We start from the raw sequence: 16,179 nt of genomic DNA, 5'->3' as shown, positions 1-16,179 counted from the left end.
AATTCACAACGTTGCCATCTGATCAATTGCAATGATCACTGATATATGACGATGGGGCATTAGAAACTCATTCATTCATTGATGACTCCATCAACGGTTCCAATAGCATACCTTCAACACCAAAAAGAGGTAATGAGCTTGGGTTAGCAGCAGCGTTGCCGCCCTCAGTGGTCACGAGCCAGTAGCTGCGGCAGCAGTTCTGGTGTCGTGAATTGCAGTGACGGCGGGAGCAGAAATTCATGAAAAACCCACGGCTATGACTGCACAGGGTACGAGGACAGCGGTGTTCTCAAAAGGAAAGGCACGCTTAGCAGCAATTGCAGCTTCGTCGATCACCTTGGGTTAGCACTCTCTCCGATGGCGGTGAAAACTGTGTACGGTCACGGTGCGGTTAGAGAGAAGGAGTTACAATGTGTTTTAGAACATGTTACTAACTAATCCTAATTATTCAAATTCAAAAATTTAAATAAATCTAATTAATTTTTAATCTGATTTAAATCATTCCTATTTTAAACCGTTCTTCACGTTGTTTAACACTTACGTTATTCACCTATACTTTCTCTTATCCTAAATAAAACTATTGTTATAAACTACCATACTTGCTAAACCACCAACTACTCTAATAATAATATAAGTCATGCTACATATCCAAATATTTTTGGCAACTAAGTCTAATCAAGTTGGTCCAAATCCAATAAAAATTATTTTTATTAGTGAGAGAGTGAATACACGCTCCAACTACGTGAATGTTCCCGCGTTCCTTTCTTCCTCCTCCTCCTTTTTCTTTGCATTTCTCCTCCTTCTTTTTCGCGTTTCTTCTTCTTCTTCTTCTTCTTCTTCTTCTTCTTCTTCTTCTTCTTCTTCTTCTTCTTCTTCTTCTTCACGTGTTTCCTTCTCGCCGTCGTTCTTTTATTGCTGTTGTTGTTGCTGCATTCTTTTTCTTTTTTCCTTTCTCTTCTTAGTGATTTTGTAGCATTATACGTTTCTTCTTCTTCTTTGTTTGATTCACTATAAGAAAAATGCTAAGAACCGTCGAATTTACCGTTAGATTTAGTGTCGGACGTTAGTGGCGAGTTTTTTTCGTCGAATTTACTGTCGGAATTGACAATAAATTTGTCACCCTAAAATATTATCGTCGGAGTTGATGTTCCGATGGTAATGTTGACGATAAAAATTAGAGGAAAAAAATAAATTCTGGCGCGCTAGCTACCGTCGGATTTACCGGCGAGTAAATCCGATGTTGAACCTAATTTAGTGAAACGCTGCGTTTTGGTTACACGCACCGCGTTACCGTCAGATTAATCCGCCGGTAAATCCATAGGTAATCGTGCCCTAAATTCGAACCGCAAACCCTCTTCCCCTACATTTCAAAATTGGTTTCTCTCTCTCTCTCCCCCTCCCCCTCTCTCTCTCTCTCTAATATTTCAGTCTCTTTAGCCCCCTGCCGCCGCTACAAAGGCCGCCGCTGCTCCAACCAATGCTGTTGTCCTACCCTGTCATTGCTGAAAAGGCCATCGCCGTCGCTGCTCGAAACGCCCCCTTCTTTGTTCTCTGTTTCCATTGCTGCTGCCTTGCCGCTGCTGGAAAGGTCACCGTTGATGTTCGAACCACCCATTTCTGTTCTAGGTTTTCTCTCTTCTCTCTTACTCTCTTCTAATTACTTTAATTAAATTAATTTTTGTATTAGTTGATTTTAGGTGGTTAGGAATTTTCATCGAATCTATTTTTTACGTTGTTTAATTTCTGCTTAGTTAATCTTAATTTTGTTTAGTTAGTTGATTTTTAGTAATTAGTTTAGGTAGATTAATTTCTGTTATAAATTAATTTTAGATGGTTAAGTTAGGATAATTTAGTTAGATTGATAAGTTTTGATCCCTATTCAATGTGTTTGGAATTATTATCTGAGGTTGTCAATTCTTGTTGCTGGGATTCTTTGAATTAGTCTGAATAAGAATAAATGACCATTTATACCCATGAAAGATGAAAATGCTGACATATGTACCCACACTAGATGGAAATTAAACTTGTACCCACGCAAGATGCCTTCCGTGTGACAAAAGTACCCTACGTGGCACTCCAATCCTCCAAAGATAGGGTATTTTTGTCAAGCAAAGGGCATCTTGCATGGGTACAAGTTTAGTTTCGATTTAGTGTGCTTTTCATCTTTTATGAATACAAATGGTCATTTATTCGTCTGAATAATTAATTTTGCATTTTACTGTTAATTTGGCTGAAGAATTGTTGCTGAATTTGTTTGAGCAATGTTTAACTGTTTGACGATTCGCTGGTTGCAATTGATTTATTTTGTTAAGAAATTACTATTTTAATGCTTATTTTGCTATATCATATTGCTGCTAAAATTGCTGGTTTATGCTGATTAATTACAGCATTTTACCGTATGCATTACTAGTGATGTTTCATCATGTTATTTTGTGCTTTCTTGAGTTTGCATAGGATAATTTTTGGATTGTTAGAATGCTTTGAAAGTTAGAATATTTTAAAAAATTGTTAACAAAGTTAGAATGCTTTGAGAGTTAGAATGCTTTGTTAGAATGCTATGAAAGTTAAAATACTTTGAAAAGAAAATAAGATAGAATAAAGTTAGAATGATTTGAAAGTCTAATTTAATTATTTTGAAACTAAAAGACTATGTAATTTCCTTTTTTCATTTACTAAATTAAACCACTTTTTGAATTATTTGTTATTTCTTGAGTTTCTTCTTATGTTATTATTTGTTAGTGTTTGTTATCTTATTAATGTATTCACTGTACAGACATCACAACAGGCAGCAGAGGTAGGTTGAGTGGATCCGCCCAAACATCAAGCGTGATTCGGAGGCTCATTTTAGAGATAACGAGAGATTCAAGTATTGCCGTCTGACAAACATTGCCAACAGGACTTCGCCTAGGTCGTCGAGGTATACAGGTGGATTGGCGACCTTCATGAAGACGAAGACGAGACTGGTAAGAATTTTGACATTGTTTTATGTTATAGAAGTTAATTGAATTAGTTAGTAGAGTTTAGGGTGTTTAATTTTCTTTTTCATTATCAAGTTACTTAAGTAGTTAGTAGAGTTTAGGGTGTTTAATTTTTAGTTTTAGTATATTTAGGTGGTTAGAATAGGTTAAAATAGATTAGATTAGGCTCTGAGATTGCTGGAAAATGTTGGATTATTTAACTGTTTGCTGATTCTTGCTGCTGAAATTGTTTGAAAAATGCTTGACTGTGAAAATAATGATGTTAATTTGGTTTGGATGGAACCCTTTAATGGTGGATAAATTCGAATTTCAGGGGAGACTCTGTCGAAATTTTTATAAGATTTTCAGTGAATTCAAAAAAATTAAAATTATGCTTTCGAAATTAGAATAAAGATTTCCTGCTTCATAAATATTTATTGTTTGATTGATATATTAATTTATAGTCTAAATTGTTGGATCGTGAGGTGACACTAGCGGAGACCTTCAAGTATACACATACTTTGAAGGCAAACAAGAAGAGATTTGTTGACGAGCGGTCGGCGGCCCATTATGTGAGTTTAAATAATTAATCCAAAATTTCAATTTTATTTGGTTTAAAGTCAATTATTTAACTATTATCCTAATCACAAATAAAGTGTGTGCCGCAGGAAGAGTATCAACAGAGGTTGGAGGTTGTGACCCAACTATTGTAATCACCTAGTAGTGCTAGCGTTGGCAGCTTCCTCTGCATTTGCTTCTGCCACCAGCCCTACTGATCCTAGGAAGTTATCGACCTGAGAGGGGAGGTGCAGAAGCTCTAACATAGGAGCTTCACCAGCAGCAGGAGCAGTTTGAGCAGAGGTATTGAGAGATTCTTACATGCATTGCCGCCAGCTTGGACCTGACAGAGAAGCTGGAGTAGCTTGATCGGTTGCGACAGTAGATGGAGGAGTACAACTAGCAGATGCGCGCTGGAGGCAGCAGCGGTACTGGTTCCAGCGGCGACGCTGCTGTAGGGGCTGCCTTCCAAGTGAAATACCCTATTATATGAAAAAGTGAAAAAGTGTTTTCGTTGTTGTGGAATAAGAAGCCTTCGCAGTCGGCTGTTAACTGACTGGTCGTAGGTTCGAATCCTACTTGGGGAGGTTTGGTTCATTCTGAATTTTTGAATTCGAAATGAAAAGGTTGGGTTCACCTTGACCGTTAAAAGTAGGTAATCCGTTCTCTCTGTATTTTGTTTGTCTCTACTCCGTCGTCTCAGTAGGGGGGCTGCGACATCGACAACGACGACAACGATTATCAGGATCTATAGGGGTTAGGATTTTATGCATTTTTGTTTGTTTAGTGTACATTACTTTACTTCTGTGATATTTTATTGTATTCATACCATTTATTTTTAATAAAATAATTTGTTGATTTATGCTAATTTTATATTTCTGATAACAATTTCGTTAACAAGAGTTTTAATTTGATTTGACTGTTAGCTGTGGCTAATCTGTGCCAAAAGAAAAAAAAAAGAAAAAAACCCTACCTGCAGATGTACTGTCGGATGAATCCGATGGTAATCATCAACTCAGGTTGGACAATCTATTGAAAACTCCGACAAAAAATTCGTCGGTGTGAGATTTTTTATGCCGTTTATACCGTCAAATACAGGACGACGATAAATTCGACGGTAATCTATTTAGCGACGGATTTATTTGATTAACCAGTTTTTTTCTTGTAGTGATTTTTTTGTTTTTATTCTTGTTAAGAGAGTAAAACTAGAAGAATAATGAGAAAGTAAAATAAGAAGAAAATGATGAACAAGAAATGAAGAAGAAGATGATGATAATGATAATGATGAAGAAGAAGAAGGAGGAGGAGGAGTTTTGAGTTCAGTGCATTCTAGATTTGAGTTTTGGTGCATTCTGGATTTAATTTTGGTGCATTCTGTTCTTAACTTATTTTAAATTGAGTTTGTTTGTGTGTCATCATTATTAAGAAATTTTGGTACATTTTGAATTTGAACTGTTATACATATAAAAGAGACAACGATAATGACAATAACGATAATTATGATGATAAAAATGATGATGGAGGAGGAGAAAAAAGGAAGAGATCGAAGAAATTCAAATGAGAAAAAGAGGATGAAGAGGAGGAGGGGGAGGAGGTAATGTGGTGGTGGTGACGATGATGATAACGAAGGAGAAAGATGAGAAAAAAAAAAGAAAAGGAGGAGAAGATGATGATGATGATAATGAAGAAGAATGGGGATGGATTTTGAGTTATTATTTAGTAATTTCGGTGTATTTTGAATTTAATTTTGGTGCATTTAGAATTTAATTTTGGTGCATTTTGAATCTAAGTCACCTACTGTCATAGCAGAAATTGCCAGAAAGAGGTGGTTCATGGAGAGACATATGCCAACTGCAAATAGGGGAGCAACATGTAAGGCAAAAGATGATTAATGGTTTTGCTATCGAAGTAGGGGATGGTAGATCCACCAGGTTTTGGGAGGATACGTGGCTCCAAGTGGGAAAGCTAAAAGACTCCTTTCTGAGACTCTTCTTGATTTCAAACCAACAAGGATCAGTAATTGGGGAATGTGGGTTCTGGGATGGGATAGAGTGGGTGTAGCACTTCCAATAGAGAAGAGGATTACGCCAATGGGAAACAGAGACATTAGACCAGATGCTTCAAGTATTGTAATATGTTAGATTGATAGCAGAAGTGCAAGATAGAGTGGTGTGAAAATTTGACAAGGAAGGAGTTTATTCTACTAACTCATTTGTGCAGGCTTTGCAGGGGGAGTCTTTAGACGAGGAGCTACTGAGATACAGGTTCACTAACGAAATTTGGAAAGGGCTAGTTTCGCCTCGAACGTGGTTTGTATTGGTAGGCCGAGTGAATACAAAGGATCGGTTAAGCAGGCTGGGAATTTTAGCCACAACAGAACGATAACTTGTGTGTGTTGTGTAAAAATGAAGTAGAAAATATTCAACACTTGTTTGTTTCTTGTGAGTACTCTTGGCAAGTGTGGTGTGCCTGGATATCAAAGTTTGGCCAAACGTGGATTGCACCTGGTACGTTGAAAGAGCACTTTGAGAGTTGGAGATCTATGCCGCTGAGAAAAGAGAGGCACAAATGTTGGCTAGTTGGCTTCTTCTCAATTATTTAGAATATTTAGTTACGACAGAATGATGTCATTTTTCAGGAAAAGACAACAGGAGTTGTAGATTGTGTTGCTCAAACCTTCTCATGTGCTACGGAGTGGTGTGGTAAATAACTCATGTTGTTGATGGCTATGCCGGAGATGACATAGGAGTTATCTTATTCTGATTCCAGTTTCTTGCTCCACTTGTGTGTTGAGCTCCTTCTTCAAAAAAAATTTAATTTAGTGCATTCTGGTCTGAACTTGTTTTAAATTGAGTTTGTTTGTGTGTTTTCATCATTAAATAATTTCGGTGTATTCTGAATTTGAATTGTTATACATATAATTAATAAGAAGAAGACGACAATAATAATAAGGATAACGTTGATGATAATAATGATGATGGAGGAGGAGGAGGTAGTGCGTGGTAGTGATGACAACGACAATAATAAAAGAGAAAGATAAGGAAGGAAGAAAAGAAGAAGAACGTAGAAGAAAAAAATAAAATCCGCTGAGAAAGAAGCCATCAAAAGACAGTTACATATAATGACGTGTTTAGTCAAAAAGCAGTTAAAGATAGTGATTCGTAAATGTCAACTAAGGTATACCAACTTGATTAGCTAATTAACTTGGTTGTAAAATATTATTGTAATAATATCATATAAAAAATATTTAATAACTGATTGTGTACTAAAAATATAAACCCTTTTTGTACATAATTAATTTTTATAATGACCTACAAACATGATCAAAAAAGAGTTAAGTTCCTCCTAAATGTATTGGGCTAAAAGGATGGAACCCAAAAGAACACCTTGAGGAGTTGAATTTCTCTTCGGTGGGAACTATATTGGTGGAAGTGGATTGGTTGGATTTGGAGTGTAAATGTGTCATCTAGTTGAAAGAAAACCAAATTGGATGTCCCTTCACTAATGTCACATGTCAGGAGCTTTAGTTTAACGTGTGGGAATCAACTTCCTACCTTTTCAATTGACAAGACTTGAGGTGATAGGAGTACCTAAAGATATTTTGGAAAGAGCAGTAAACTAAATGTCAGACTAAAACCATTGGCCAAGGGGTGTCCTCTTCATCATGGTTTTACACTATAAAAAGGACCTCAAGCCACCTCTGTAAAGCACTTCACTTTTCATCCTTTACTTTCACCTTCACCTTCACTTCACTTTTCACCTTCACCTTCAACCAGACTCTCACTTTTCACTTTCACCTTCATCTTCTTCTTCACAGACCTTGCTGACTTCTGAAGCTGAGAAGTTAGAAAACCCATCTTTTTCTTTCCCAAAATTTCTCTCATCGTTCTTCATTTCATTCATCCGCTTCACGAGTGAAAACTGGCATTCGGGTGTTCCACCAGAACACTCGACAACCATTAACCAGCCCCTGTCCACTTGAAACAAAAGCTTGTTCATCCTCTTGTGACATTAGTGGAGGTCTCAATACTTGTTCTCCACCTCTATTTCTCATCATTAGTTCTTGTATTGCTTATTTGCCATTAATAGAAGTGTCTTCCTCACAAGTTTACTTACCCATAATCTCTCATCTTAACTATTATTTTTCACTTAATCTATTTTTCACGAAACCCACCCAAATCATCTGGCGACTCCACTGGGGAGGAACACTTCGATGTGATGGATGAATCTAGCAATACTCATCCTGGGCAGAATCGACCACCTAAGCGACGCTCAATAACTCCTCGGGATCTCAACCTCAGCTTGGGATCACCTCAAGACGAGGACGGGCACAACCAAGAAGAGGAACACATGGAGCAGCAGAATCTGGGTGCAGGAGGAGAAGGAGCTCATGCCCATGCAAATTTCTTCACACTCCATACTGGAGGTACCACTGGCATGCACACTCATGTAACTATTCCTGCTCATGTGTACAACTATATGATAGACAACCAAACAAAGATGCAAGCTTTGATCACGGAAGTGATGGCTAGAGATCAAACGAGGTATAGAACCCCCTCACCACCTCTGTTCGCGAATCTGGAGAATATGGAGGAAGACGAGAACACCCCAGTTACTTGTAGGGAGTTGACGCGTATTCTAAAAGTCAAGGGATCGTGAAGCTGAGTTGCAAGAGTTGGAAGAAAAAAGAGAAGTTGTAGGAAGCAAGATGGAAGAATATCACCGGAGACTGGCATTAGCTTATGACAAGCACATTCGACCCAGGGTGTTCCTAGAGGGAGATCTGGTACTAAAAATCAGTAGACGCAGTAATAAGGAATATGTCTTTGCCAAAATGGGCTCCCAAATGGGAGGGTCCTTACATTGTTTCTGAGGTACACCCCAACGGACACCGCATCTTGCTGGACCCGGATCATGGAACAACCATCGGCCCCATCAATTTCAAGTACGTTAAACAGTACTATGCCTAATTTCAGTTTTAGAAGTTAGAATTTTAATTCCAAAAGACTTCTTTATCAAGAGCCAATGTTTATGTTATATTATTCTGCAAGCATCCTGCAATACATGAGAAAACTGCTTTAGCAATCATACACTTAAAAAATGTGAGTGATGCATCTTAAGAAATTTGCAGTACAAAATAGTTCCAAAAAAGTGAAGTGTCCCACCTTCCAAGCTCCTAAAAAGAGTCGAGCATAAATAGGGCAAGAAAGTTATGGGTACCTTCCTTTTTTTTTTGGAACTGTTTCAAAAAGTGAAGTATCCCACCCTCCAAGCTCCTAAAAAGAGTCGAGCATAAATAGGGCAAGAAAGTTATGGGTACCTTCCTTTTTTTTTTTGGCCTAAAAAAAAGAGCAGAAAAAAATGGCTACTACTTTTCCTGAAATCATACACTCCTCCTGCAAAAAAATTAATTAAAATAAATTATTTTTATTTTTAAATATCTATTTATGGTTACAAACGAACATTGCTCATAATTTTAATTCAATTTCTTTTTTTTATTTGTGATTTCATTGGAAACGTATACAAATGAGGATATAACATCCAAAGTTGTAAGGTAAAAGATCTTTATCAAAGAATCTCTATAGCTAATTCCAAAATTAGCAACCCAATATACATGGGGCTGAGAGGGATTAAGACAAAAACAAGGAAAGAAGAAAAAGGGTCTTACCAAGTAAGAAGACAGAGTAAAAGAATAGAGTAAAGTTGAATGTGGGAGTGTCATTTGCCCTAAGAAAAACTCCTAATTGTTGAAGAAGACAGAGAATTTGGATGGTGGTGGTGATAGCAGTGATGATACTGCGCTGTGTAAAAAATGCCCTAGCAGAGATGATGAGGAACACCTCTCCCCTACCCTTTCAGGTGTTCTCTCTCCTTATGTGTCTCTCCAAATTCAGGTACTCAAATTTAAAACGCGTCCAATTAAAAGGGTAAGAGTTTCTCCCCTTCTTATTCTCTTATATATTAAATTATTATATTAAATCAAATCATCCCTCTTTTTTCATACAAATAAATTATGAATATATTTATTTACTAATCTTATTTATTTATTTATTTTATTAATATTTAAAATATTTGCACAATAATATTCTTTTATTCATTTTTTTATGAGTACATAATTATATTCATATTACACAGAAATATTTATATTTAAATATTATAATATTTACAAATACATATTTCATTATGACAAAAAATCAATAAAAGAGGGGAGATTTGATTCCTTAGAGTTATGATATATTAATAAAAAAAACTTATTCTTGTTCTGTGAGTACAAAAAAGTTTAATGCAGCTTGAGGGAATACTTTGTACCCTCAAAGACTGCAAAAATATTTATATTTGAATATCATAATATTTATAAATACATATCTTATTATAACAAAAAATGAATAAAAGAGGAGAAATTTGATTCTTTAAAGTTATGAGATGTTAACAAAAAAAAATTTAATTATTCTTGTTCTGTTGAGTACAAAAAAGTTTAATGCAGCTTGAGGGAATACTTTGTACCCTCAAAGACTGCATGGGGCTTATGATTGTGTACTAAAAATATAAATCCTTTTTGTACATAATTAATTTTTATAATAACCTACAAACATGGTCGAAAAAGAGTTAAGTTCCTCCTAAAGAAATTGTGCTAAAAGGATGGAACCCAAAAGAACACCTTGAGGAGTTGAATTGTTGAATTTCTCTTCGGTGGAAACTATATTGGTGGAAGTTGATTGGTTGGATTTGGAGTGTAAATGTGTCATCTAGTTGAAAGAAAACCAAACTAGATGTCCCTTCACTAATGTCACATGTCAGGAGCTTTAGTTTAACGTGTGAAAATCAACTTCTTACCTTTTCAGTTGACAAGACTTGAGGTGACAGAAGTACCTAAAGATATTTTGGAAAGAGCAGTAAACCAAATGTCAGACTAAAATCATTGGCCAAGGGGTGTCCTCTTCATCATGGTTTTACACTATAAAAAGGACCTCAAGCCACCTCTATAAAGTACTTCACTTTTCATCCTTTACTTTCACCTTCACCTTCACTTCACTTTTCACCTTCACCTTCACCTTCAACCAGACTCTCACTTTTCACTTTCACCTTCATCTTCTTCTTCACAAACCTTTCTGACTTCTGAAGCTGAGAAGTTAGAAAACCCATCTTTTTCTCTCCCCAAAATTTCTCTCATCGTTCTTCATTTCATTCATCCGCTTCACGAGTGAAAATTGGCATTCGGGTGTTCTACCAGAACACTCGACAACCATTAACCAGCCCCTGTCCACTTTAAACAAAAGCTCGTTCATCCTCTTGTGACATTAGTGGAGGTCTCAACACTTGTTCTCCACCTCTATTTCTCATCATTAGTTCTTGTATTGCTTATTTGTCATTAATAGAAGTGTCTTCCTCACAAATTTACTTACCCATAATCTCTCATTTTAACTATTATTTTTCACTTAATCTATTTTTCACGAAATCCATTCGAATCAATAACAAAAAACATATTAATCAAAATTTATCTTATTTATTATTTATTAATTATTATAATAATTAATAAATATTAAATAACACAGATTTTAATTTTTTTTTATTTTCCTCTCACATTACCGTATCATATTTTTATGTTTGAATTCACAGAGAAATCTAACCTCGGATACCATCATATGAGGTATATAATTTAGTTATTGTGAAAAATAAAAAAAAGAAACCTTAAAAAGTTCAGCGTATACATTGTGTAATGTCAGTAATGAGCATTTGGGGATTCACAACACAACCAAATATGGATATGAACTTACCATGAAATGCGAAACATAGTTTGATTTCACATCCAACCTAACTCGGAAGAATATATATATGAACAAAAAAAGAAAAATATATATATTAAAAATAGGACAAATATGAATGTCATTGAATTTTGTTTTGAAAATCGGCAATGATTAATCAATAATGGTTTATACTTTATGTGTGTTGAAAAGAGAAGTTCGGTCTGTCGGTGAATTCTCACACGACATTTTGATGCATGTATAATATATGTTTGGCTTTAATTTTTTTAATTATATTATATATATTCTTTATATTCTCAATAATAATAATAATAATAAAATATCACATTTACTCCGATCCTATATTGAAAACAACGTATGCATGTATGTATATAAAGTATATTGTTCTCGAAAGGAAACTCAATACGCATATCTTTTTCAGGTTGAAACCTGGATGCCAAAAACAAAGATATGGATACTGAAGGCCCCACATAGATCAAAAGCTTCGAGCAGAAAATTATGAAAAAAAGAAATAATATTATAAAATTGCATTGTATTGTTTAAGAAAATTTGAAAAAGTGGAAATCTCTAATCTAGTTCTTACTGCTGAGAAAGGTGATCTACTTCAGTAAGTTGCAAATTGCATTTCTTTCCAAGTTTTGTCTCCAAAGTTCATATAATAAAAACTAGGAAAAATGATAAATTAGTCCTGAGTTTTTAATTCATAGATAAATTTAGTTCTAAAAATTAAAAAATATAAAATTATCTTTTATCATTTAAAACGCATGATAGATAGGTTCTCTCGTGTAAAGTGCTTCTTCAAACGTAACGGAAACAAGTTATGTGATGCTTATTTGGCGTGTTATGTGCCTATGTGTCGATATGGTGTCGTTGAGGAAGCTTTGTGTGTCCGTTGTAGAGAAAATTTGGGACAATAAGTCTCTATCGCTTAAAACGCCACTGTTAATTAAGTGTAGTCCCTATGTTTAAATGTAATTTCGAAGAAGCCCATATGAATCCCACACAATTACTTGATGCCTTAGCACACATATCTGTGATCTTTTTCCTCCAAAAAATACAACGATTGGTCTTCTCCGTGTCGTCGTTTTCGTGTAAAGTAGCACAAGTGAAGCTTTGTTGGTGTAGTTTAGGGTGTCATGCATACTGGTAAGTACCTTTATTTCGAAACTTATCGTATTTGTACTTTCTAACAATATTTTTTATGCATGTCGTGGGTTGTGGTTTCTGGATAATGTAGTTAGTGAGTGTACTGGAGGTCTCTGATACGGTTTGTGAGGTGGATCGAGAACTTGCGGGTTAGAGCGGATGCCGGATTCTTCAACTGGAGCGATGAGGGGGGAGGTACCTGCAAAGATACTCCGACGCTCAAGTCAGAACGGATCTGAGAGGTATAAGGTATGTAGAATGAAAGTCGTACCTGGAGGGAGCTTGTGGCTTCCCTTTATATAGGTGATGGTGAGTGTCCTATCTTATCTTATCTGGCTAAGATAAAGGAGTCTTTTGACTTTGAAAGTTGGTTAAGAACTCTAATGGGCCGGTTTTGGGCCTTCTAGAAGAGTGGTGTGGTTTGGACTCGAGTAGCTGGTTATGGGGGCTATTCCGGGTATGGGATAGCCGTGGACCAGGTTCGTAACAGTTGCCCCCACAATGGGAGAGCGAACAAAGTCGGTCTTCGTCACTATTGGAGGATATGGTTTTGGCCATCCATAGCCTTCCTTGATCCGTCAGAACGGGAGGTAAGGTTCTCGGGGGTTTGCTTGACGGGCCGGCCTGTGGCGAAGGGGCGGCGCGTCAGGTCCTAGAATGGGTTAGTTCGTAGGGTTTGTCAGCCTCGTAGTTTGTGTTGTAGTTGGTGTGAACTTTCCGTCTTCCTGCGCCCGTTTGGTTTTCCAATGTGTGCTGTCAGTTGATTTTTAAAGAGGGAATTTATTGCGGGGGAAACGTTCGGGTTGCCTTTCCAATTTTTCCCTTCCCTGTTCGTTGGTTACTGAGGGCATTTTCGATTTTTTCGCTCTTCAATTGTTTTTGGTTTTTGCTTTATTTTCCCTCGTCTGTTTCATTTTACCAGTCTTCCTAGTTTTTCAGAACGAGAGATAAGGTTCTCAGGGATTTGCTCGACGGGCCTGCCTGTGGCAGAGAGGCGGCGCGTCGGGTCTTAGAATGGGTCAGTTTGTAGGGTTTGTCAGCCTCGTAGTCCGTGTTGCAGTGGGTGTGATCTTTCCGTCTTTTTGCGCTTGTTTTGTTTTCCAATGTATGTTATCAGTTGCATTTTTAAAGAGAGCATTTATTGCCAGGAGGGGGCGCTTGGGCTGCCTTCCCAGTTTTGCCCTTCTATGTTTGTTGGTTGCTGAGGGCATTTTTGGTTTTTTCGTTCTTCAATTGTTTTAGTTTTTTGCTTTCTCTTCCCTCGTCCGTTTCATTTTTCCAGCCTTCTTAGTTTTACATCCTCTTCACTTTTTCCTGCTTTTGTTCTTCCTCTGCGTACTTTGGCTCTGTATTCGCACTGTCTCTCTATCCTGCTCTCATTTTTTGCCTGCGGCTTTTATCAGGTTGGTATTCTTTTTCTATGTCTTTCATTTTTACTTTTGTTTTCCTGTGTTGAGGTTGCATTTGGTGCTTCTTTTAGTGCTGTTTTTTCAAAAATGAGGGTTGTGGTTTTACTTGGGGGATGATGAGCACCACTGTAGGCTTAGTTTTTGATAGGTGGTGGAGTTTTTCCTTTATTCCTTAATTTTTTGCCGTGTAGCTTTAGTAGGCTGATAGTGGTGTTCCTCCTGTTTTAGGTATGTCTCAGCAGAGAAGGGAGGGTGTGGTTGCTCCGATGATTCTGAGGGGGGGCGTCCCCGCCTCTATTATTGGGGTGACCTCTGATGTTTGGGGGGACGCCATCCCGGATAACAGAGGCAGATCTCCAGCGGCTTTGTGACCGGGGGGCTGTGTTTGGGGGTGGCGATGCTGAGCGCCAGTATGAGCTCGTCGCCTCTGGGGTCGACGAGATGGTGTGTTACTTGAATTTAGACTCGCCGACCGTTCAGGACTGGACGTGGGAATACGAATCTATGTTCACGCGGCTCGGGGTGCAGTTGCCGTTCTCTTCCTTTGTTCAGGCGCTGCTAAGTCAGTGTTCTGTCGCTCCGTCTCAGTTGCATTCGAACAGTTGGGCAGCCGTTCGCACCTTCGAGCTCGTGTGCGAGTACTTGGAGCTTCCTGTTTCGGTTAACATCTTCCTTTTCCTTTTCTTGTGCACTCTTCCAACTAAGGAAGGGAAGCATAAGAAGGGGTACATGTCTTTTAGAGCTCAGCCGCATCGTCGTATATTTGGTTTGTACGAGGATTCCTTTCACAGTTTCAAGAGGGGATTTTTTAAGGTGCGCCCCGCTCAGGGGCAATACCCTTTTTGGTTAACATTAGAGGGGGAGTGCCGGTTTCCGACCTACTGGAATTTCGATGCTGGACCGTCGTATCTGACGAAGGTTACTTATGAGGGCTTGTCCCCGGAGGATCGGGATATCGCCAATGTCCTCTGGTATCTCTTTGGGGAGTGTCCTTTGCATCCTCGTGATGTTACGGGGGATCCCAAGGCTTGCCGTACTTTTTTTGGTGTGTTCTGTTTGTCCTTTCTGTTTGTTTTCTTCTCGATTTTGGGGACTTATATCTCTTATGTTTTCTTTTTTCAGTTGAGATGGCTGGCAGTTTGTCTACTTTGGCGAGGTTGAAGGCTACTATGGACTGGGAGGTGGCTTCTTCTCCTTCTACTCCTTCGTCCCGACCTGAAGATGGCTCTCGCACCGTGTCTCAAGAGGTTGCCTCGCCCGAGGCTGGGGGCGATGCTCAAGTTGCTTCGGGTTTGGTAACTTCCGATGGTGACGAGGAAGTAGTCGTGGTCTCGGTGTCTGGTGCTTCTTGGAAGCGAAAGAGGCCGGAGGAGGTTAGCTGTGAGAATCTGGAGGAGGAAGGGGGTTCTGTTCCTTTCGTGATGGAGTGGAGGTTTGATGCTCCGTCTTTCATTGACCAGCACCTTATGCCTGGCACTGAGGAATTTTTTTCAGGACTGTGATGTTGCTTTTCAAGCGAAGTTGGTCTATCGGGCCCTTCTTCGTTCTGCTGTGATCATTCGGAAGGCCGAGCCCGTGATGTCTCAGGTGGGTCTTCTAGACAAGAAGTTGCGTCAGTCCCAAGATGAGGTGGTAAAAGTGAAGGAGTAGGTTGCGATGTCGGAGTTGGCTAGGGAGAAGGCTGTCAAAGACTCTGAAGACGCTGGGGCCGAGTTTTTCCGCCTGTCCGAGGTTGAGACTTCTCTGTTGTCTCAGCTGGGTGGTGAGCGAAAGCGGGCTTCCGACGCCGAGTCTCAAGCTGCCGTGCTTCTTGAAGAGGTAAACACTTTGAAGGCTAAAGTTGTTGCTCTAGAGGTCGAGGCCGAGGTCCTGAAGAAGGAGAAGGGGGAGCTGCTCGCGGATGTGAAGGATGCTATTGCTGCTACCGAGGAGACGATGAAGGCCCAGGCTTCGGTCCTTGCGCCGGGCGTGGATGTGTCCGTGAAGGGGGCGTTTAGGACTGTCCGCGATAGCTAGATCGTCAATCTCCAATAGTCTTTTTTGTATCTTTTGATTGTGTTCTGAGAACTTTGTGGTTTTATTGTTGGTGTTTTGGCCGTGTGGCCATGTGTTGTGACTCTTAACTCAATTTGTGTTGTTTTAGGCCGTTCAGGCCGTTATTTTTGCATGTTTGGTTTCGAGTATCTTTGAGCCGTTTATTGTGACTTTATTTGTGTTCCCGGATTGTTCGGGAGGGACGGACCGTCTAAGGTCATGCAGTCATTACTTCGTGGATATCCATTTATTAGGCCCTGAGGATGATCAGTCTCCCAGTGGTGGCCGTGTGTTTATGCCGTTTAGGGAGGG

The sequence above is a fragment of the Arachis ipaensis genome, chromosome B07 (assembly GCF_000816755.2).
Source record: "Arachis ipaensis cultivar K30076 chromosome B07, Araip1.1, whole genome shotgun sequence".
Lineage (NCBI taxonomy): Eukaryota > Viridiplantae > Streptophyta > Magnoliopsida > Fabales > Fabaceae > Arachis > Arachis ipaensis.
This window is presented reverse-complemented; position numbering follows the sequence as displayed.